Source organism: Callorhinus ursinus, unplaced genomic scaffold (assembly GCF_003265705.2).
Source record: "Callorhinus ursinus isolate GAN/ISIS: 27379988/994484 unplaced genomic scaffold, GSC_fseal_2.0 scaffold45, whole genome shotgun sequence".
NCBI classification, from domain to species: Eukaryota; Metazoa; Chordata; class Mammalia; order Carnivora; family Otariidae; genus Callorhinus; species Callorhinus ursinus.
The window spans coordinates 10,217,652-10,239,541 of NW_027397107.1; the positions used below are offsets into that span (position 1 = coordinate 10,217,652).

The 21,890-nt window shown below is 46.2% G+C and overlaps 1 protein-coding gene across 6 annotated transcripts in view; it reads left to right on the top strand.

Annotated features, from left to right (window-relative positions):
• Positions 1-21,890, top strand: part of SV2B (synaptic vesicle glycoprotein 2B) — a 197,222-nt gene that overhangs the window by 30,855 nt on the left and 144,477 nt on the right. The gene's annotated exons all lie outside the window — the stretch shown is intronic.

The window sequence follows — 21,890 nt, forward strand, 5'->3', positions numbered from 1 at the left end:
TTCTTTTTTTCTTTCTTTTCTTTTCTTTTTTGGAGACTGCTCAAATGCACAGGAATTGATGAATTCTAATAATAGTCTATTTTGGGGTGAGTGTTAAATTATTCAGATGCAGGCACAAATAGAATGTCTCTAGCAGCCTCGACTTCCCGCTTGAACCGGCAGATGTCAGTTAGGGGAGCGGGGCGAGGGTCTGCAGATGACACCCCAGGTGGGTAGGCAGGAGGTAGGGCTTGTGTCCACTGTCCAGGAGCCTACAACTCCAAGACTGTGTTTCCAGTCCCAGACTGTGGTGTCCCTGGGCCGGACTGGTGCTGCGGTGACCAGACCCTGGCTGGAGCTTCTTTGGGTGCATGTAGGTGTGACTCCCAGGTATGCCATCCACCAGATGTTGGCACAGCTGCAGCATGCTTTTGTGGCGGCCACAAAATGTGGTTTTGCTTTCCTCTGAGCTCCCAAAGGTCCACATCCATGCATCAGGGCTTTGTGCAGGATCTTTCCAAAAGGGAGGTGGGCTGTGATTTCAGAATATGGGAGTCCTCTAATAACTCTCCACTTTTCTTGCTACCACTCAGCCTCCTTTCCTCCAGGAACTTCTTTGCATCCTCTGATGAGGGTGTTGCTGCACAAGACTATTCAGGGTTGCTCTGATCCCAGCCCTCTTTATGGAAATACCTGGAGGGATGGGCAGTCCAACAGTGTAGCTGTGATGTAGGCTGATTACTTATTATCCAAACCAGGACACTTACCAGAGTGAAAAGGGGATGCTCTTTCGTATGGCTCCAGAACACCAGGCACCATCAGGCAACTGTCTGGAGCCATTTGGCAAGATGGCCACTCTGGAAGGAACAGGCTTCAAATTAACCGTATGCTTAACTTCAAGGAACTTCAGTTTTCTCATCTGTTAAACTGAAGCCTACTTCTCATGATCACATGGGAGTAATACAGTTCATACACCAGGCACAATTCCTAGCACATAAGTGTTCAATATATATTAGCACTTTCTTCTTTGTAATTTAAAAAACACAGAGATTCAGGGTACCTGGGTGGCTCAGTTGATTAAGCATCTGATTTTTGGTTTCGGTTCAGGTCATGATCACAGGGTCGTGAGATTGAGCCCAGGGTAGGGCTCTGTGCTCAGCATGGAGTATGTTTCAGATTCTTTCTCTCTCCCTCTCCCTCTGCCCCTCTCCTTGCTTGCACGCACGTGCTCTCTTTCTCTCTTAAATCAATCAATCAATCTATATTAAAAAAGAACACAGACCCAATAAAAAAAAAAAAGCAGCGGCAACAAAAACCATCCACACCAAGATCATATGTAGGTTTCCGGCCGGTGGGATTGAACTCCACCTGCTTTCAGCCCCTCTCCCACACACTCTTGCTGACCCAGATGGGGTGTTGCTCTTTCCATCAGCCCTTTCCTCTTCTCCCCAGATGTCTCTGGTTTCTATATAGTGGTATTTTTCAACTTGTTTTTTTTTCATTATTAGCCCCCAGGAAGCTTTTTAAACATCCCTCCCAATTGCCAACACTTCCCTCCCCACCATGAAATTTTAATACCACAGATGCACCATATATCTGTTTATGTATCCTGGCCCTTTGAGGAGCCACCAACCATTGTGATACCTAAGGTCCCCCTCCCCTCGCAGAACCAAGTTTTGCTCCCTCCCAGAAGTGATTTTCACACCCTTGGGACTGAGGTCACCCCCTTTGAGAATTCCTGGCATAGAGCATGGTCAACGTCTATCTTCTCACTCCATGTTAGATCCTCCTGTGCTGGGGTGTGGTGCTCCTGGGTCAGAGCCCACGTGGTGGGGATGGGGGAGAGCCATGAAAACCAGGAAGAACTAGCTTCTGTTGAGCAGATGCCTCAAGGCACTTTATCACTAACCCTCACAGCAATCCTGCAAGGCAGTTTTTTTTTTCATGGATGAGAAAGCTCAAGCTCAGAGAGGGAAAGTCACCCATAGCTGAAGTGACAAGTGACAGGGAGTTTAAGACTGTGTCTGTCAGATAGGAAAATTGAAACCATTAGGCCACACTGCCTCTTCCTGAAGGCCAAGGAGAAGGTGATGGTAGAAGAAACCAGCCTTAGCTGAGCTTCTACCATGTGTCTGGGGCTCTCTTAGCTGCTTATCTCTGTGAGTGGGTGTTCCAGTTTTAGAGATGAAGAATGGGTTCACAGGGATTGGTTTGTTAAAGCTCACATGGCCAGCATTCATGAAGGCTGGGTTATAGCCTAGGTCTGCTTGCTCCTAGAACCCCTTTCTCTGGCCATTATGAGAGAGGAAGTGCTCTGAGCCTCTACCTTGTAGGAGGGTGAGAGAACCCCCATAGTTGTAGCTTCCTCCCACAGCCAGTATTTTATGTGTTTTAACTCCCCTTTCCCAACACGTACACTCAATTTTTGGGGGGCACAGATAGGAAGAGAAATATACACTATCCTGTTTTGAAAACTTTGTAAATATCACTACCATCCACAAACTATGAGGCTCTGAGAATCCCAGATTAAATCACTGGTCTCTGATATGACAGAGTGACCTGTGCTCTTGGGAAATAATATAGCAGGATGGCATTCGGGCAGTCATAGGCGGATGGTGTGGCTTAGGTACAAACGTCAGATCTGGAGGAAGAGAATGGCCCTACCTGAGCAGGGTGCTGGGAGGTTCGATGCAGGGTGAATGCAGCTGACAACTCCAGAACATAAGCAGTCAGTTTCTGGGGGGGGGGGTTCCTCTCTAGGGCCCTTTGGGATGTCTTTGGGGGAGAGAACCTTAATCTATATGTGCTGTTTCCAGCCAGTGGAACAGCTGTGAGAGGGCCCAGTCCTCTTGGGTGTTTTGCCCCAGGCAGAGAACCATGCAGTAGAATAAGAGATCATGGAGGCAGCATCCCCAAGCCCCTTACGTCTTTCATTTCATCATTGGCCTGATTTGCTGAGCCCCAACCTGACAGCCAGGCAGGACCCACCCAGGCTTCCATACCCTGGAGCAAGAGCTTGGGCTCCGTTAGGCAGGCTGATTTTTTAGTCATCATGTCTGTCTCTCCAGGAGCAGCAGTGGCTGCCTCCTTCCCCAGGGAAGGCAGGGGCGGAGATAGCCAGGGTTGGCTGGCTCTCCTGCTGTGCTGACAGGCATCTGGAGGCTGGCTCCTGGGGATCCAGAGCTGATGGTGATGAAACACAGGGCAGCAGCTTTGGCTGGAGAAGCAAGATGGATCTGAGGGGGCTGCTCATTCCTGCCCTCCTGGACACAGGCTACTTCACCTGACTAGTGTTATGGCAGATTAAGAAAGAAATATCTGGTCCTAAATGAAAAATTAGATCCTGTGCAGAAGACAGTCTGCAGGCAAATCAAAAGTGCCTGCGTCTGATCTGCGGGGAATGGAAGTCCCAACTCATAAACCAGCTGTTGGGATGACTTGGGGGAAATCAGGCCACTGGCAAGCCTCCGTTCTCCAGCTATAAGATGAGAGGGGTGGGTTGGATAACCTCCACGCACCATATTTTTTTTTTCCTGGTTCTGTACATTTTTTTTAAAGATTTATTTATTTGACACACAAGGCGCCTGGCTAGCTCAGTTGGTAGAGCATGAGACTCTTATTTATTTGACACACAGAGAAAGAGAAAGAGAGAGAGAGAAAGCACAAGCAGGGGGAGGGGCAGACGGAGAAGCAGGCTCCCTGCTGAGCAAGGAGCCTGATGTGGGACTTGATCCCAGGACTCTGGGATCATGACCTGAGTGGAAGGCAGGTGCTTAACTGACTGAGCCACTGAAGTGTCCTGGTTCTATACATTTTTAAAATGGTTTTATTAAAAACTTGAATATGCTATTGGGACACCCCTCTAGACTCTAATTATTAGGCACCCCAACTAATGAGTGGTTAAGCCATGCTCATATCAGAATCCAGCAACTAAAGACAAGAGTGGTACCACAGCATTTATTTAAAGCTCTTACTTGTTTTCTAACTTATTATTAGGTTTACTATGGATAAAGAGGCAGCAAATAACTAGTGAGTAGCTATATGCCAGGCATGAGATGGTGAAGACATTACATGTGCATTTACCTTGAGACTCAGAAATCTTACTTCTAAGATTTAATTACAAAAGTACAGCATTGGAAATACGAAAAATATATACCCAATGTTATTAATTGTAGCTAAGAACATCAGTTGACCTAAACACATCAAATAGGTTTTATTCTGAGTTCCATAGGTTCATAATGGTGCTCAGAATAAAACATCTCGTTGGTCACTTTGGAGGATGCTAGGGTACCAGCTTATTATTTTGAAAACTGATAGATAAGGAGAAAGAATCAGATGTCTATTTTGCTTTTCCTTTACAAACTGTATCTCAGGACAAGCAAAGAGTGGATATGGGGGAAGTTTCTCTTTATATAAGCATTCCAGCTAATAATTGAAGAAATAACTTTATAATTAGGATTTTGGAATCCTGAGTTGCGGGGTCTAGGCAATGATCACTGGTGTCTATGAGCATCATGGGAAGAAAGACAGCAAGATTTTATGTGCCCTTGATAGAAGTACGGCAACACTGCCCTTGAAGTACCCTTGACACACTCCCACTCCCCCCAAAGCTAACCTGAATATAAATAAGAATAGCTGTCCAACAGAAGTTTCTGTGATGATGGAAAAATTCTGTCTGCACAGTCCAACATAGTAGCTACTAGCCATATGTGGGTATTGAGAACTTGAAATAAGACTAGTGTGACTGAGGTACTGAATTATTAAAATTTATTGAATTTTAATTAATTTAAATTTACATAGCTATGTGTGGCTAAACACTGCTACATTGGGCAGCCTGGCTCTAGACTTACCCATGAACTATGGGAGACACAGGGGACAGAAGAACATGTCAAATGACACCATAGGAATGCAAACAGCAGAACACTATAGGAAATTTTATAGGACAAACTATCTGGTCTCATCAACAGATAAGAGATAGTGGGGGGAATGTATGAATTACTAAAGACAAGTGATATCAACCAATTATAAAGGTATGGGGCTTATCTGAATTATTATTTGAACAAATACTCCAGAAATATTATGAGATGATATTACAAAGGTATTATTGTTTTAGGTGTTATAATGCTATACTGATTATTTTTAAAAGGAGTCCTATTTTTTTAAAGGAGTCCTATTTTTAAAGAGACACTACTGATATATTTATGGATGAAATCATGTGATATTTGGGGCTTAATTTAAAATAATCTGGTGTGTGTAAAACTGTGTGGGGTGTAGATGAAACAAGATTGGAATGAGTTGGTAATTGTTGAAGTTGGTTGGTGGGTATATAAGAGTTCATCATATCACTCTCTTTAGGTTGGAAGGTATTTTAAAATTTTCACAATAAAATATAAAAAAACAAAAAGAAGTAAAGGAAACTTCCCAGGATCCTCTCTCCAATGTGAAATAAGACCAGCCATAACAGTAACAAGAGCCTCACCCTTGAGCTGAAATCAGAGCTGGAAGCCAGGGGCAGAGGATGTATGAAGGGTGGTACCCCAAGGGGAAGGCAGGGTCCCCTGAGGGAAAACACCACTATCAACATTGCAATAAGGAGAGTAAGTCTAGGGCCAGGGCCAGCATTGTGGGACAGGAACTGAGACTTCTCCAGCAAGCTGCAATCCCAGCTAAAGGGATCCTGGATCTATAGCATCCTTGGCTCTCAGAAAAAGCAAAAGCAAATTTTCTTTGTAGGACGGCATCCTCCATTTTGGCATGTGGGATTCCCATGGACTAAGATCAAGCAAATATGAACAAAGATTAGGGTGTATATAGCCCCTGTCATCTAAACCAGGGCACTTTTGAAGATGAGGGGGTGTGACAAAAGAGCTAGCACGTATAAATTACTGCAAAAGACATAAACCCAGATTGTTCTGGAGAAATGGAAGCTTATGGCCCCCTGGCAAACAGGAGGGAGTGGGACAAAGTCTCTTCTGTTCCTGGAGTTTGGTGGCAGTGAGAACTTGCATCTCACCCCAGATCATGTGGAAGTTGAGCTCATGCTCTGGGTCAGTGGTTCTCACTCAGTGTGTGGTCCCAGGACCAGTAGCATTAGCATCACCTGGGAACTTGTTAGAAATGCAAATTCTTGGGCCCTGCCCTAGACCTAATAAATCAGGTGGTGGGGCCCCACCAGCTGTTTTGGAACAACTCCACGTGATTCTGATGCACCAAGTTTGAAAACCACTGGTCTAGGTAAACATCTTAAAACTGATGTCCATCAGCTATTAGGAAACATTCCATGAACGTCACCACGCCAAAGATATTTTTCTTAAAAGTAATAGCATATAGGAAAAAAATTAACATTTTCTCAACAATAAACATTTTAATGGCACTAGGTAATTCTATAAATAATGTGTAATAAAAGTCACATGGCAATTATCCATTAAGAAGGATTTAAAAATAATAAAAATGCCTTTTAGCATTTTATGAAAATATTTTCTATCCCAAAGGCATGGTGATTATCCCAGAGAAGGACAAAATATCACCTTCTCAAAGGAAGTTTAATTAGATATATGCCTAGTCGTTGAGCGTCTGCCTTCGGCTCAGGTCATGATCCCAGGGTGCTGGGATCGAGCCCCGCATCGGGCTCCCTACTCTGCGGGGAGCCTGCTTCTTCCTCTCCCACTCCCCCTGCTTGTGTTCCCTCTCTCGCTGTCTCTCTCTCTCTGTCAGGTAAATAAAATCTTTAAAAAAAATTAGATATATGTCTCTCCTGTGTGCCATTTCGTGGATCCTTCCTCCCTGTGTGCCATTTCGTGGATCCTTCCTCCAAGGAGTTCCAGCTTTTGGCTGGAACTATCTTTTTTTTTTTTTTTTTAAAGATTTTATTTATTTATTTGACAGAGAGAGGGGGAACACAAGCAGGGGGAGTGGGAGAGGGAGAAGTAGGCTTCCCGCAGAGCGGGAAGCCCGATGCGAGGCTCAGTCCCATGACCCTGAGATCATGACCTGAGCCAAAGGCAGACGCTTAACAACTGAGCCACCCAGGCGCCCCTTGGCTGGAGCTATCTTTAATGAACACTAGCTCATTTAGGTCTGGTTTCACTTAACCTGGGATCTGGGCAGCAACTATTCCTATCTCTTCTGTTTGATCTACTCCAGCAAAAATTGGAGAATATGGCTGATGTTTAGTTTCTCTTTCCCCGCTGGGCTTCCAGAACTAACCAGACTGGGTTTGGGGCATGTACCAGATATTTTTGCGGCTTAAACCACCCTCTTCTGCTAAGGGCGTGCTTGTGCTTGTCTTGAACAAGGTTTTGGCATGCCTCAGTGGCTGTTTATCACCTCTGTATTAAGCGTAATAGATGGGCCCCTCATTAATTACAGTCTTGCTGGGAGTTAATAAACAGATGGAGAGATAGAAATCTCCCTGCTTTCTTATGTCCACAGGCACCAAACAGAAACCCATAGAGCCTCAGATGAACATATGTAAATGCTACAATTCCCCACACTTCCCCCAACTTCTCTTAAAAATAGAGCAGTTATTGTGATGGAAGCTAGCAGCACTACCAGCACCAGAGGGGTAAGGATTGTACCCAAAGACTGGAATCACAGCATTTCTTAAACCCCACTTCTGGAACTGGCCACATTTTTTGGGGACCTTTCAAAATATACAGTCTCTTTTGCACCCCATCTCAAAAGAATTTCCATTAGCAGGTCTGCTAATTTGAGACCTGAGAAACTCCGCTTTTGGAAGGTTAGGGGATTCCGACGTACAGCTTGAGTTTGGAACTGCTGATGTGGAGTCAGAGCTGGTCTGGCGAGGGCTGGAAGTTTTCCCAGATCCTTTGCTGGTGTCATCTATGGTCTTTTGCAGAGTAGGGACATGCTCTTCTCCAGGAAGGCTTGATGTTTTCAGGAGCATCTCTGCAGTTTGCTACTCCAACCTAGTCCCAATCTAGTAAGGGTGAGTCCATCAGGGTGGCCTGGTCAGGAGAACAGACAGGCCCCAGCACAGACAAGCTAAGCCTGGCTCTGCTACTCACCACTTGGGGCGAATTAGCACATTTCTGTGAGCCTCACTTTGCTTACCTGAACAACGGTAAGAATATTTACTTGGAGGGCTCTTGTGGGGATTAAATGAGAGAATATAAATAAAATACTTAGCCAGCAGCCTGGCACATCGTGGAAACTCAATAAATGGTTGTTTGTTTGTTTGTTGGTTTGTTCCCCCTTGAAGGTTCAAGCCTATAGAGCTTCCACAGAGTGTTTTGTTTGTTTGTTTTTCTGGACAGAGCTCACATTTTGGTAATGCTTTTCTGCTAAGGGAGATGATAGAAAGTTTCATTCTGAGAGTGAATGCTGTACTTGGAGGAACATGGGTTTAAAAGACTGACACTTTCTGATGGAAATTGGCAGTAAAGAGCATAGGGTTCCCCCAGTGTTGGTGCCAGGCTCCCGAGCAGCTGGTGGAGTAGCACCGAAGGAGTAGAGATATAAGAGAGCAGGTGGCTTTTGCAGGAATCTTAACTCAGCCCAGGTTTTAGCACGAAGCTCCCTGACTCTTCAGAGTATGGTTGGGTATGGTTGGCTTACACTGTGTATGGTTGACTTACACTGTGTATGGTTGGGTTGGGTATGGTTGGCTTACACTGTGTATGGTTGGGTATGGTTGGCTTACACTGTGTATGGTTGGGTATGGTTGGCTTACAGTGTGTATGGTTGGCTTACAGTGTGGAAAAGCCCCAAATTTCTTGCGGGTCTTGGGAGCTCTCATGCTGAGGTCAACTTTGACTTCTTTTCTCTGCTGACTTCTGTCCTTTCCTCTGGCTCATGCATCAACTTTCCTTGGTTGCCACAAAAACTCTTTGCACGTGTAGCACGTTTTCCTTAAATTTGGAAACATGGGCGTGAGTTTATATCATAGCAGGGCACCAACTTAAATAGTAAGCCTCCCTGTTATAAGACCCCTCTTCCTTGTTGTCCCCCAGTCTCACTGTTCTGCCAAACCCCTCCTTCTCTTCTCTGTTCAGCTCATCCAGGTCATTTCAAAAGCAGAATAATTTCACTACCTCTTTCACTACATTTTCTCTTGCAAACCCATGCTCCCAGGGTTTCTGCTGCCCCAACAGGCACTGCAAGCTATTTTCCTGAGCAAAGAGAATAATTCCCTGGAAGGAATTGTGAAGCTGGCTCTGAAAATGATAATTTCTTTCTTATCCCCCATCCAAACCTAAATATTTAAGCGAGAAGATGCTGAACAAATATAGGCATGATCCTGTGGGTGGTGGAGGTGGTATTAGTAATGGAAAGAGAGACTGGATCCAAGAGATACTTGGAAATAAGATCGCACAACAAATTGACCATAAGAAGAAAAACAAAAGGAAGGGGAAGGAAGGAACCAATATTTACCGAATGTCAGTATCTATCCCATGTCATCCCCAAACACCCCTAATTTGATTGATTACACACCTAGGTTTGGGGGACTGTTGGAACAGGTTGTCACGAAAGTCTCCTGTATCTTCAGATTCTAAGACTCCTGTCCTTTGTTAAGAGAGGGAGAGTCACTGTCTTCCCTCTCTTGGATTCTTTAAAGCACAATCTTCTGTTCATGTGGGCAGTGACAACTGGTCAAACATTTTTTCTGTTTCTTTTGTGGGGAAGATATGATACTGAGCTGCCTTTAAAATATCTGGGCTGCACATTCTCTTTGTAATGGAAAATGTTGTTTTCTCTGGTGGTACTTGCCGGTGATGCCAGCAGACCACACACACTTCACTTTGAAGACGCTGGATCCTGTTTATACATCTGCAGGAATTAGCTAGAGAGATCAAAATGAGGTTCTTAGTTGGTATCACGTTTATTTTAAAAAACAGAAGGGTAAACACAGGACTGATGTGGTTTGAGCAATGTAGCATGCTTACATACACTTTTCCTTGGCACGCTTGGAGCAGAAAAAGAAAAGGTCTCAGGAGAGTCAGTGGTAAATGTATATTTTCTGGGTCTTGGAGAAGACACTGCTCTATATCTATCCACTTCTTGAGTTGAAGCTTTCATGGATTTTTAAAAAGCATTGGCTCATTCTTCCCCAAATAGATAGATGCTAATAATAAATAATGAAAAAATATTGAATGCTAGGCAAATGACATGCAATTTTCCCTTCCTCTTTGATATAAGCCCTTCTGAATAATTGATGCACACATCTTTTCTGGTGGCAAAGGGCCTTTCCTTAAAGGGAGGTATTACATGGATGAAGCTGAGAGAGACTTTCTGAGTGTGTAGCTAGCTCCAAGGGCTTGGAGGCATTGGCCATGAAACCTTTCATTTCTCAACGGAGGGTTATCTCTCAGATGAAGACAGTGTAGAGAGGTGATGCCTTCCTCCACTTTCCTCACTTTATTCTGTGATGCTGAGTCTTCTTTGGCAGCTGGCCTGTTCCTCATTTTTCTTTTAAACTAGGAAGGCTCTATAATTAACTGGAGCCTATTTCTGCTGTGTTAATTAATGTGTACATACAGGAGGTTGCTGTTTTCCCTTAAGGTGTGATGAATATAACTGGTTTTCACGGAAGTCACCTCGAGCCTTAGCAGATGTAGCAGTTGCCTTTGGGAAACATTCACATTGGACAGCAAGACACAACCAGTTCTGCTTGATAAAGTCTACTAGGGTCTAGGGTATAAAGGGTGGTCCTCAGACTCCTCTAGGCTCCTCTGTAGACATTTGAGGATGATGCGCAGGGTGGAAGAAACCTGTCCACTGAAATCAGACAGACCTGAATCCGAGTCTTAACGCCATGCCACAGTGACTGTGTGGTCTTTGGTAAGTCACTTAACCAACTGGAGTCCTGTTTGATCATTCTACCGGTGGGGCACCGAACATCACCTTTTCCAGGCAGTTAATTCAGGCAGTATTTGGAAAACTTCTAAGACATGTAACTCAACTCATGAGTCAAAAGCCGGTCATGACTGTTTGTCTTATCACACTGCCGGCTCTTTGGGAACACACTCTGTGTCCCATTGGATTTTTGTCTCCACTGTTTACTAAGGGCAGGAACTCATTTTCGAAAGCATGAAAGATGACTTGGCCTCACTTGGTTAGTAACGTTCACAACAGTGCAGTGGCTAGTGCTGGCATGGGCAAACTTTTGAGCCATAAACTCTTAACATGTCTCTGTCCATAAAGGAATTTGGACCCATCACTCAACCTCAGAGTATTGGGCTTGCTAGTCCACGAAGGCTGCACTGAGGATTGACCTATCCTTCCTGCATAGTCCTTCTGGTCTAGGAATATTCTGTAGCTCCCTAAAACTTCACAGATGCCAGTGGTCCAGACCAGGCAGCCCAGGTACACTATGCAACCCCTCCTTTCTTGGGTCTTGCTGTTGGCCAGTGACAGTGCTGTAGTCAAGCAGAGTGTGACACTGAGCAGGACATAGGTCTCCTCTGCCTCAGAGACCTCTCTGCCATCTCTGCTCCTGCTCTTCTTCCTCCACCCCAGGGAATCTCTTTTTTGCCCATGTGAGATCAACTCTCTCTTTTTAAGACACTCAATCCCATGTCCGGAGTCCTCTTTCCTAAAGGCCTTAGGTCTTGGAACACATGAGCCAGAAATACTTCTGGGTGATTTATTTTCTGCTTTGCCATTAACCTCTCCCGGGTGCCAATGTGCAAAACCCACTCCTTGCTTGAATGGGGGAAGGGAGAGTCAATATCTTAAAATACTATATACACAGTGCCCAGGAGGAAATAATTAGATTCTGGGGCTTTGTCTTATGAGAGATGGCATATCCAGGGTCTATGGATTCATTGTGGTTGTAAGATGGTGATAAAACTCCAGGTACCATCTCAGAATTTAAGTCAGGGAGAAGAACAGAAGAGGTAGGTTTTCTTTCTATACATTTCTATTTTAACAAGAAGTAAAATAGCATTTCAGAAGCCCCCAGAGATTAGCTTTTATATCTCACTGGCCAGGATTGGGTCACCCAGCTGCCTGTAACTACACAGGAAGCTAGGAAAGCAACCACTGGGTTTCCAGCCTCAGTGGGAGGGAGACAGCAAGGGAGAGGGGGTCAGGAATGCTGTTGGCTTAGTCTGTCTTAGTCTGAATTCCCTCAGAAGCAGATTCTGATACAAGGATTTGAACGGTGGTAGTTTGGTTGGTTGGTGGAGTAACTCTGAATAGGGAAGTGGGGAAGTGAGGCAAAGAAGAGAAGCCTCATGCATTAGTAAGAGCTCTCCAGAGAGACAGAACCAATAAATCACATATATATTTATACACACACATCATATGTATATATATGTATGATTATACCATGCACATACCACCACCACCACCACCACACACACACACACACACACACACACATTTATCGTAAGGAATTGGCTCACACGGATTCTAGGGACTGGGAACTCCAAGATTGGCAGTCAGCTAGCTGGAGCCCCAGAAGAGCTGACAGCATAAATTCCAGTCTGAGTCTGAAGGCAGAAGATGTCCCAACTCAAAGACAGTCAAGCAGAGAGGAAGAATTCTTTCTAGTCAGACTTTTGTTCTATTCAGGCCTTCAGTGGATTAGACGAAGCCCACCACACTGAGGAGGACAGTCTGCTTTACTCAGTCTACCAATTCCAGTGCTAATTTCATTTAGAAATACCCTCATGGGGACACCTGGGTGGCTCAGTCAGTTGAGTGTTGGCCTTTAGCTCAGGTCATGATCCCAGGGTTCTGGAATCGAGCCCCATTTTGGGCTCTCTGCTCAGTGGGGAGCCTGCTTCTTCCTCTTCCTCTGCCTGCTGGTGCCCCTGCTTGTGCTTACTCCCTGTCTCTCTTTCCCTTTGTCTCTGACAAATAAATAAATAAAATCTAAAAAAAAAAACACAAAGAAATACCCTCATGGACATGTCCAGAATAATGTTTGACTGAAGGTTTGGGCATCCTGTGGCCCAGCCAAGCTGATACGTCAAGTTAACCATCACCCCAAGAAAGAGGGCATTGTCAAGCTGGCTACCACCAAGGCAGCTGGAGTCCAGTCCTGTTGGAGTGACCCTGGGAGCCAGAGTAAAATATGCCCTTGGGAGTTATCAGACTTCCACCAGCCACTAGTTGAGGGCTTCTGGGGTGGGGGGGGGGGTTTAGTCCCTGACACTTCTTCTTCTTCTTTTTTTTAATTTAAATTCAGTTAGCCCACATGTAGTTTTAGCCCACATCATTAGTTTTTGGTGTAGTGTTCAATGATTCATTAGTTGCATATAACACCCAGTGCTCATCACATCACATGCCCTCCTTAAGGTGGGTGTGGGGATGGGGTAACTGGATGTTGGGCATTAAGGCATTAAGGAGTCCCTGACGTTTCTGTCCTGCCCATGGGCTGGCAAACAGGCTTTGGCCAGAGAATGCCTTCAGGCAAAGCGGTGCAGGTGCTGGTCATTGGAAGCCTGGAGGGTGCTCTAAAGTAGTAAGATGAGGGGATGCGGATGGGCACTGAGTGTCAGCTATGTCAACCAACTGTCTGCCATGTAGGGTGAGCTGAAGCACACGGAAATTCAGCAAGTGCTTTTTTATCTCTAAAAGATTTTAGATTTTTTATTATTATTTTTTATTTGTTTATTTGAGAGAGAGTAAGGGAGAGCACAAGCGGCGGGGGAGAGAGGGGGAGAGGGAATGGGAGAAGCTCAGCAGGGAGCCTGATATGGGGCTCAATCCCAGGACCCTGGGATCATGACCTGAGCTGAAGGCAGACGCTTAACCTACTGAGCCACCCACGTGTCCCTAAAATTTTTTAGATTTTTAGATTGATTCTAAGTTTCAGATGTTTTGACCTCTAGGACTTTATCTCAGAAAAGAAACTTGTGCTCTTAAGACATGTTCTCTGGGTACACACTACTGAAGACAGAATGGGGATCCTGTAAACAGAAGCTTAAGGGATGGGACTGTTGATGATGTTGGTTACAACCTGAACCCCTGGGAGCCGAGGTCTTAGTCATTCCATCTAGGCTTTGGTTTGGAGTCCAAAGGGAGGGTGAATCACATGACCTGTGTAACCTTCAAATTCAACCTCGGGCAAGATGGTGCAATCTGTTGTTCCCAAGAGAGAAGACTGAGGTCAGGGAAGGGAGAGGGGTTTGCCCAAGTCACACAGCTGGAAAAGTCACACAGTGGAGTCCGGAGCCACCTGACAGTAAAACGGGTGCCCTTTCCATGATACTCAGCTGTTCCTCCAGGAAAATGACCTTTCGAAGTCTCAGCATGAATTAATAATACTATAATTATACACTTCTACACTTCCTGAGCTGACTCACATCCAGGCTAGTGGCAGAAAGTTGTTTTTCTAGTGGGGAAATAAGTTGCAGTGACCCTCTGACCTCCTGTCTCTTCTCTTCTTTCCTTTCCCCCCTTGCCCTCCTCCCCTCTCCTCCCACTCTCTTCTCTTTCCATTCTCTTTCTCTCTTTCATTGGGTGCATACAGCTGTTCGTAGCATATGGTGTCACGTTCCTGAGCCAATCAGGGTAGCTCGTGCTGGGCTAACCAGACCCTTGACCTATTGATACTTCCTCCTGAGGTATCAGTAGTCAGAGAGTTGCATTATCTGAGTTAGACAAATGTATGTTGCAAAAGAAATTTGGCTTTCTTCCATCCTTCTGTTATTAAGGTTAATACAGAACGGATGTATGAAGCCCCCTCCTTCTCCCTGACGCAACCCCACCCCCCCCCCCCCGCCACCAAGGGAGAACCAGGTGTCCGTGGTTGTGTCTGCTTTCATGAGACCAGGGCAGACCCAGTGCTGGAGAGGGGGACCAATGAGATCATATTTTCTGTCCTGGGGATTGAGTACTGAGGCTGGGAGAGACCAAAATAGTCATGTTGTGGCGAACCATACAGCAAAATCAAGTGTTAGCCTCAGCAATGGGGTGGCAGAGGAGCTCGGAGTGAGCAGAGAGCAGGCAGATGCTTGCCAGGAAGCAGAGACGAGAGAACAGATGGCTCTGTGTGGAAGGAGTTTGGACCCTGCACCCCATCCTCCCCCAGGCTAGACTTTCCTCCCCTGTCTAAAAGAGCCACATGATTTTGCCTAAAGAACCCCACATGTAGCTGGGAGGGGGTGTGGGCTTCTTTTCATTCAGATGATCCCCAGTCAACATGATTTGTGTAAGAGCCTGTGGGCTTTGACCACAGATGCCGCCTCATGATGGGCATGGAACTTTGCCTGTGCAGACGTCAAGCATGGACAGCTAAGCAGGCTTGTGCAAGTTCAAGCCTGTGTGTTTACTCAAAACATTGATCAAGGCCAGAACTCCTGATTGAAACAAAACAAAACCACAACCATCAAAAAAACATACCATAACATTAATGGGTTGCCCAGAGAGGTTGAGTCAAATTATCAGGTGGTTTCTGTAAAAGAGTTAAATTGCAGTTTTATAATTTTGCTCTGTTATCCCGAAGGGGCAAATTGTGATTTATTTGTTTGGTTATCTAAAAAGGTAAACAGAAAGAAAAAGAGGTGGGAATGTACAAGATCAGCCTAAGACCATCATCTGTGGCCTAATGAAGAGGTATTGGCTTATTGCAATGTGTGTGTGTGTGTGGGGGGGTCTTCCCCGTGGAAGAACCATGGGGCATCTCCCCCAACACAGGAAAAGGTAGAATGGTTATAGGATTTTAAGGAAGTATAAAGTTTAGTAAAATGGAAATAAAGGACCATCTCTGCTAAAACAAAGCAGAGATGGATATCAGGGTGTCAATGTCAGTTCTGGACTGTAAATTGGTCCAGGCTCCTGTTTCCTTGGAAACAACATAGTTAAGATAAATGTGAATGTCTTCCAAACCCCCTTCTCGAAGCTCTGCTCCTGGGCTGGAAATTGGGCTGTATCTCTGTGTCAGAGTGACTTAGATCCTCCACCAAGAGAGAGTGAAATGTTTTATTCTTACCAGTATAATTTCCACAGCCGAATTTCTGGTCGCCTCTGATTTTAGACTTCAAAGATTTTCAGGATCTGAGAAAGCCATGGTTAACTCAAAGAAGGTTAAAATGGGCAGTGTGTCCTTGGGAGAAATATTGTTTTCTATTCCTTTGCTGCTGGCTTCATCTGTGTGTGTTATCCCAGCCTGATGAAGGGCCAGGCAGATTTTTACTTCTTCGGAGGAGCTAATCTTTACTTTCTCCAAACTCTGGGGCTTTTTGGGGGAGAATGTGGGGGTAATGGGTCAGTGCTCTTTAATGTTTCCAGAACTTGTGAAAACGTGTAGGTATTCTAAGTGACTACAAACTGTTTGAAGAGCAGAGAGGTGGGAGCTGCCGGCTGGGCTGGGACCCCCTGAGTCCCAGGAGGTGGTAACACACAGGGCGCTCACTGTTCCTCTCTGGAGTCTCTTGTGCTCCATCTTCTGAGTGGTCCATATTGGGTGTATCACATACACTGTTAATTTTTAAGAAGTGGAGTCACATGCGCTTAGACCTTTCATCGCTACCATGGAAGGAAAAATGGTATCACCTGCACGAATTCAAAGTAACCATGAAAAAGAAATAAGATGACGACCACTATCATTTTTTTCCCCCTTGATGGTTGCCTGTCAAATTGCCTGAGTTGGAGGCTTGCCTTTAAAAAAAAAAAAAACAGGGTGGGTGGTGGTGGAGGGAGGGGTGGTGGGGAGGATAATAGCAAATATCAGAAATGAGATGCCACTCAGCACCAAACCAAGACCTTCTCCATGATATGACCAGAGAGATGGGAGAGGGTTAAAAGGGGAATCTCATGCCAGGAGTCAATATGAGGACCTCCCCAAATCATGGTGGTGCCAACAGGACTGTGTGTCCCACACTCAGGGAAACAGGCATTAATGCTCTGGGACCACGGGCTGCACAGTTGGAGGCCCAGGGAGGTGTGTGACCTTGGAGGCAGGCATCCAACCTTTCCAAGGCCCCGTTTCCTTATCTGAACAGTGGGGATAGGAAGTGCTCTTCCCTCTTGGGATTGCTCTGAGGATCTAATGAGCTGATCCATGGAAAACCATTAGCACCATGTCTGGCATAGACTAAGTTTTGCACACACGGGAGCTAGGATGCTGGGACCAGCTTGTGTCATGTATCTGCCAAACAACCAGTCCCGGGGTGGGTCCTTTCTGGTCAGATCTGGGTCACATGGGATGTCCATCCAAACTGACGGGGAGGGGAGAGGGGAAGGGCAAGTTGAGTGCTGAGAGTCAGTTCCTATTGTATCAAGGTCATGAGAGCAGGGCTAGGGACAAAGGTCAAAACAAAATACATAAGAACCCCATGGAAGGGAGCAATCATCAAACATCTGTCAAGATCATGGTAGGAGCAAGATAGAAGGCCCCCAGAACCAGGCAGGCGGTGTCGAGACCCCCCATGTATGGGTGGGCAGTCCTGATTAAGGGAAACACAGCTTCTTCATCCTCAGTTCCCCTGAGACAGTTATGTCTAGGGTCCTTGGTGTTGTCCCCAGAACAAGACCAGTTGGATGTCATGCATTCATCATCTTTTGTATGCCTGCCACATGTGGGGTACAGTGCTAGGTACCAGGCAGGGTGGTGCAGAAACATGGTCGGCCAGGAAGGCTCAGCGTGTGGGGTCCTGAACATACCAGGACCAGACGACGGGAGCTGAGTGTTAGAGAGGGACGCTGTGCTGGACGGAGCAGGTGGGATGCGGGACAGAGGCCCAGCCCCACTTGGCTTGTCGAGTCAGGTGAATGGTTTCAGTTTCTGTCCTCACTCTCCTGTTGTGGGTTGAATTTTGTCCTGAAGAGATATGTTCACATCTTCAGCCCCAATACCTGGGAAGGAGACCTTACTTGGAAATAGGGTCTTTGTAATCAAGTTTCAGATGAGGTCAAACTGGATCCAAGAGACTTGAACATTGCAGGTGCAGGCCATGGGCCACGAAGAAATGCCAGCTACCACCAGAAGCCAGAAGAAGCAAGGAGAAGGACTCCCTTACTGGGTTCAGAGGGAGCAAGCCCCTGCAGACAACCTTGAATTTGGACTTCTAGCCTCCAGAACTGTGAGAGAATACATTTCTGTGGTGTTAAGCCACCCAGTTTTGTGGTTGTGACGGTAGCCCTAGGATGCTGCTCCCTCCACTGCTTGTCGGGTGGGGGGAGTCCTTCCCCCTCACAGTGGTCTTTATGAAAAGAAAGACTTGTTAGTTGAATTGCATTTCACCTAAAGAAGAGGTTTAAAATAATCTGTGCCATTTGACAAAATTAGAAAGATGGGTAACAGGTTTGTTTTCTGTTTTGTTTTTATTATTTTTTGTTTGGTTGTTTTCATTTTTTGATATTGCATGGCAGTCATTGTTCTAGACAGTTAAAACTGTTGCCTGGGTTAGTGGAATCTTGTGCATTTTAAGCAGTCCCCTAAACCCACGTGGCCACTCCAGATTCACATTACCTCAACTCTGAATGCTCTCTTCCCTCTTTCTAAGAACTGGTAGGTCCAGATACTGTTTTTTTGCTGAGCTCAGATAGACACTAATTTCAAACATGGGAGTTTGGTTAGAGAGGAGCGGGAAGATCAGGTGGAAGACAAGGAATGGAGAAATGCTTGATGTTCATGCCTGGGTCCTTCAGGTCACTCCAGGCTGGAGCTCAGGGAAAAATATCTCAGGGGGACTTGGGGGCAATGCACAAGGGACTTAGGAAGGGAGAGGTCCAAGTAAGCTTGCATTCTCTCTGCCAGATTTCAGGGAAAGGATACAGATGGCCCTCCTTCCTTCCCTGGAGTGGAATGGGAGGCCCAGTGTGACCACTGGGACTTCTTGGAGATGGGTTCTCTGGTGGGAGGTCACTCGATGAATGTGTGCACCTAGGAAAGCATTGAGAGACTCGTGACTTCCAGTGTCAGAGACGTGTGCCCCAGTTGGCCACCAGGGCCAGAGGCATAGCCTTCCTTTTCCTGATGATCCTCCTTAGGAGCCAATATGGGGCCTGCTTTGCTTTTAATTCCCTGTGATGCAAGTATGGCAGGAGAAAGTACACAAGACACCAGAGCAGGAGCCCTGGCTTTGGAGATGTGTAGGAGTATCTAAGCTTCAGACAAATGAAAGCTCAGAAAAATAAAGTCACAGGCCTAAAAAAAAAAAAGGCTGGATTAGAGTGGGAACCAGTAGCTGAAGCTGAAGGCAAGGTGCTGGGAGAAATCACAGTAGAATGGGAGCAGGTTAGTGATGAGAAGATGTACAGGGGGGACTGGTGCTAATGGTTCTGGACTGTCTACCCTCGATGGCCATTAGCTCGGCTTAAACATACAGGGGCAGGTGCTCATTTCTTGGGAATCTCTAGTTGGGAATCTCTAGTTGAAGGCAAAGTCAGATAGATGGAGAGTGAAAACCAAAATCCCCCAAGGAGCACAATATCCCCTGCCTCTTAACACTGCCTGGAAAACCTCCAGGTGTTCCTACTTTAGCTCATTGTTCTTGGGCATGAGCAACCCCCTGGTGTATGAGCCACAGGGATGCAGAACTCCCTGCCTCCTTTATGTGGGCTGTCAACTGCCATTTCTGTGTTTACATAAAGCACTGGGACAGATGTTTTATTTGGAAGCTAAAACCTCAGGTAAACAGGTGTGGGCACGAGCCCATCGCTTGGTGCCCAGGGCTCTCTGTCGCTGTGTTTGGCCCCAGCTGCAGGATCGGTCAGCCTATGGTAAGGGTGTGGTTAATGCCCTGTGCGTATTAAACACTGAAGTCAGGAGGGCAGGTCAGGGATGGGGGACCTTGGAGAGGTTAGGGACAGGGGAGCAAGATTCAGGCAGGATTTTCTCCCATCCCCCATTTCCATCCCCATCCTGAAGGAACTGGGTGTGAAATCACTGTACGCACAGAGAATAAATGGTTTCTGTGTTATTTCGTCTCCCGGAAGCAATAAGAAAGAGGCATGAAATCAGAAGAGGTGTTCTAGATTGACCATGGGAAATGCAGCCATGCTGTTTCCTTTATTCCTCCCCTCCCTTCCCATCCCACACAAGAGGTGATGTTAACGCTTCTCTCATCTCTCCCTGGCTCCAGGATAATTTTGGCCAAAGTAACCATCTGAAAACATGGTTTTCTTCATGACTCTCTCTTGATCAAAAATAGTAATGAAGCAGACACTTTCTGATGCTCACAATATGCTGGGGGGTGTTCTGTGCGCTTTGCACATTGCAGCTCATTTATTTCTCACAACAACACCGTGATGTCGATGCTATCATCATCCCCTATTTTCAAGAGGTGCAGGGCTTAATTCACTTGTGCCAGGTCAGAGCTGGTAAGTGGCAGAGGCAGGGGATCTGGATCAAGAGTCCAAGCTATTATCTGCTCTGCCTGTAGTATGCATTACAGGTTCACTGGCCTGGCATTCAGTGTCCTCCACCACCCGGGCTCCATCTGCTATGTGCCTGAAAGTACTCTGTATGCTTTCTTCTATCCACCTGGAGTGTCCTCTCTGATCTTCTAGGTGTGTTCAGTTCTGGGAGGGCAGATGGAAGCATTGGCGGCCTTGGATTCTGAGGATTTTGTCTAAGATCATTCTGCGACCGAACTCTGTGTGCCCTGGGGTGAGCCACCGTTCCTCTTTGGCCTCTTGTTTCTTCACCCATGAAAGGTGTATGTTGGACTTCATAGTTTCTCTGGTCTCTCCAGTTCAGACATGCTGGGATTCCATGATGCTCTTGCATCACAGTATGGTCTTGATGGATGTGGATGAATGACTCCTTTATTCTGGGCACAGTTTGGGCCTTCGATCCTGCTCCAGTTTCTGTGCGTGCATCACTCTTGATGTTTCCCAAGAAAGGCTCTGATTTGGTGCATTTGTGTTCCTCCCCTATGGAACACCCCATTGCACAGAGTTCTACACCAAACTTCCTCAGAGGCAGTTGACCTATCATGTGCATCTGAGCCGTGCTGGCCTGTGTGGCACAGGCACTGTTGGTCTCTGGTCCAGATGGCTGTGGTCAGTGGAACATGTTGGCTTTTCCTAACACATGTGTTGGGAGCCTTAACTTGGACCACTTTCCTTAAGAAGTCCTTTGAGGTTCCATGGACATTTCCTGTTGCCTGTCCAGTGTGGCTTAAAAATATTAAAAGAACATGACCATGTACCTTTGGAGTAGATACGATTACCTTGTGGTTAAAAACACGGACTTGCAGTCAAAGATGGGGGTGTGCGAACCTGCTCTTCCCTTTCCTTGCTGTTTGACCTTGGGCGAGTTACTTAACTCTCTTAATGGAAACTTAACTCTCGGATCCTACCTCATGGAATTGCAAGAGCTTACCAACTCTCTGGGCTCCCCCAAAAGGTAGAAGGAGACAGGATAGCAGGAAATGGTGGGGTTTTTAGGAACATGGAATGGGGAGACACAGCCTGACCTGGGAGCTTCAGAGAAAGTATCCTGGGGAAATGACACTTGAGTTGAGGCCCAAAGAATAAAGAAGGGTTATCCAGCTGAGACAAAGCATGTTGGAAGAGAGCCGGGGGTGGGGGTGGTCCGGGGACAGCAGGTAAGGCCTTGTCTGTCATGCTTGGGAGACTGAGTCTTACACTGCAGGGGATGGGAAGCCTCTGACTGATCTGAGTGGGGTAGCATGTGGTCAGAGTTCCTCTCTGGAGAGATCACATGTGGGGCAGCAGAAAAGGATTAGAGGGGAATAAGCCCAGAAGGCGGGAGTCCAGGTAGTATGCTGTTGTAGATAGGGTGCATACTGCAGGTGTGTTTGTGACTCTCACAGGGTGCCTGGCCATGTGGGTGAATGGGGGGGGCAATTAAGGCCTGGAGAAGGGTGGCCTGTTTTCTCTTCTTTTAAAAATTGTATTTCACCTCCCCCTCCCTTCTTCTCACCCTCCTTCCCTCCTTTCTTCTCTTCTTCCTTCCTCCTTCTTTCACAAAGTCACCCCCTGTCCCTAAGCCACGAAGGTCTGAGTCAGCATAGAGGGGCACCTTT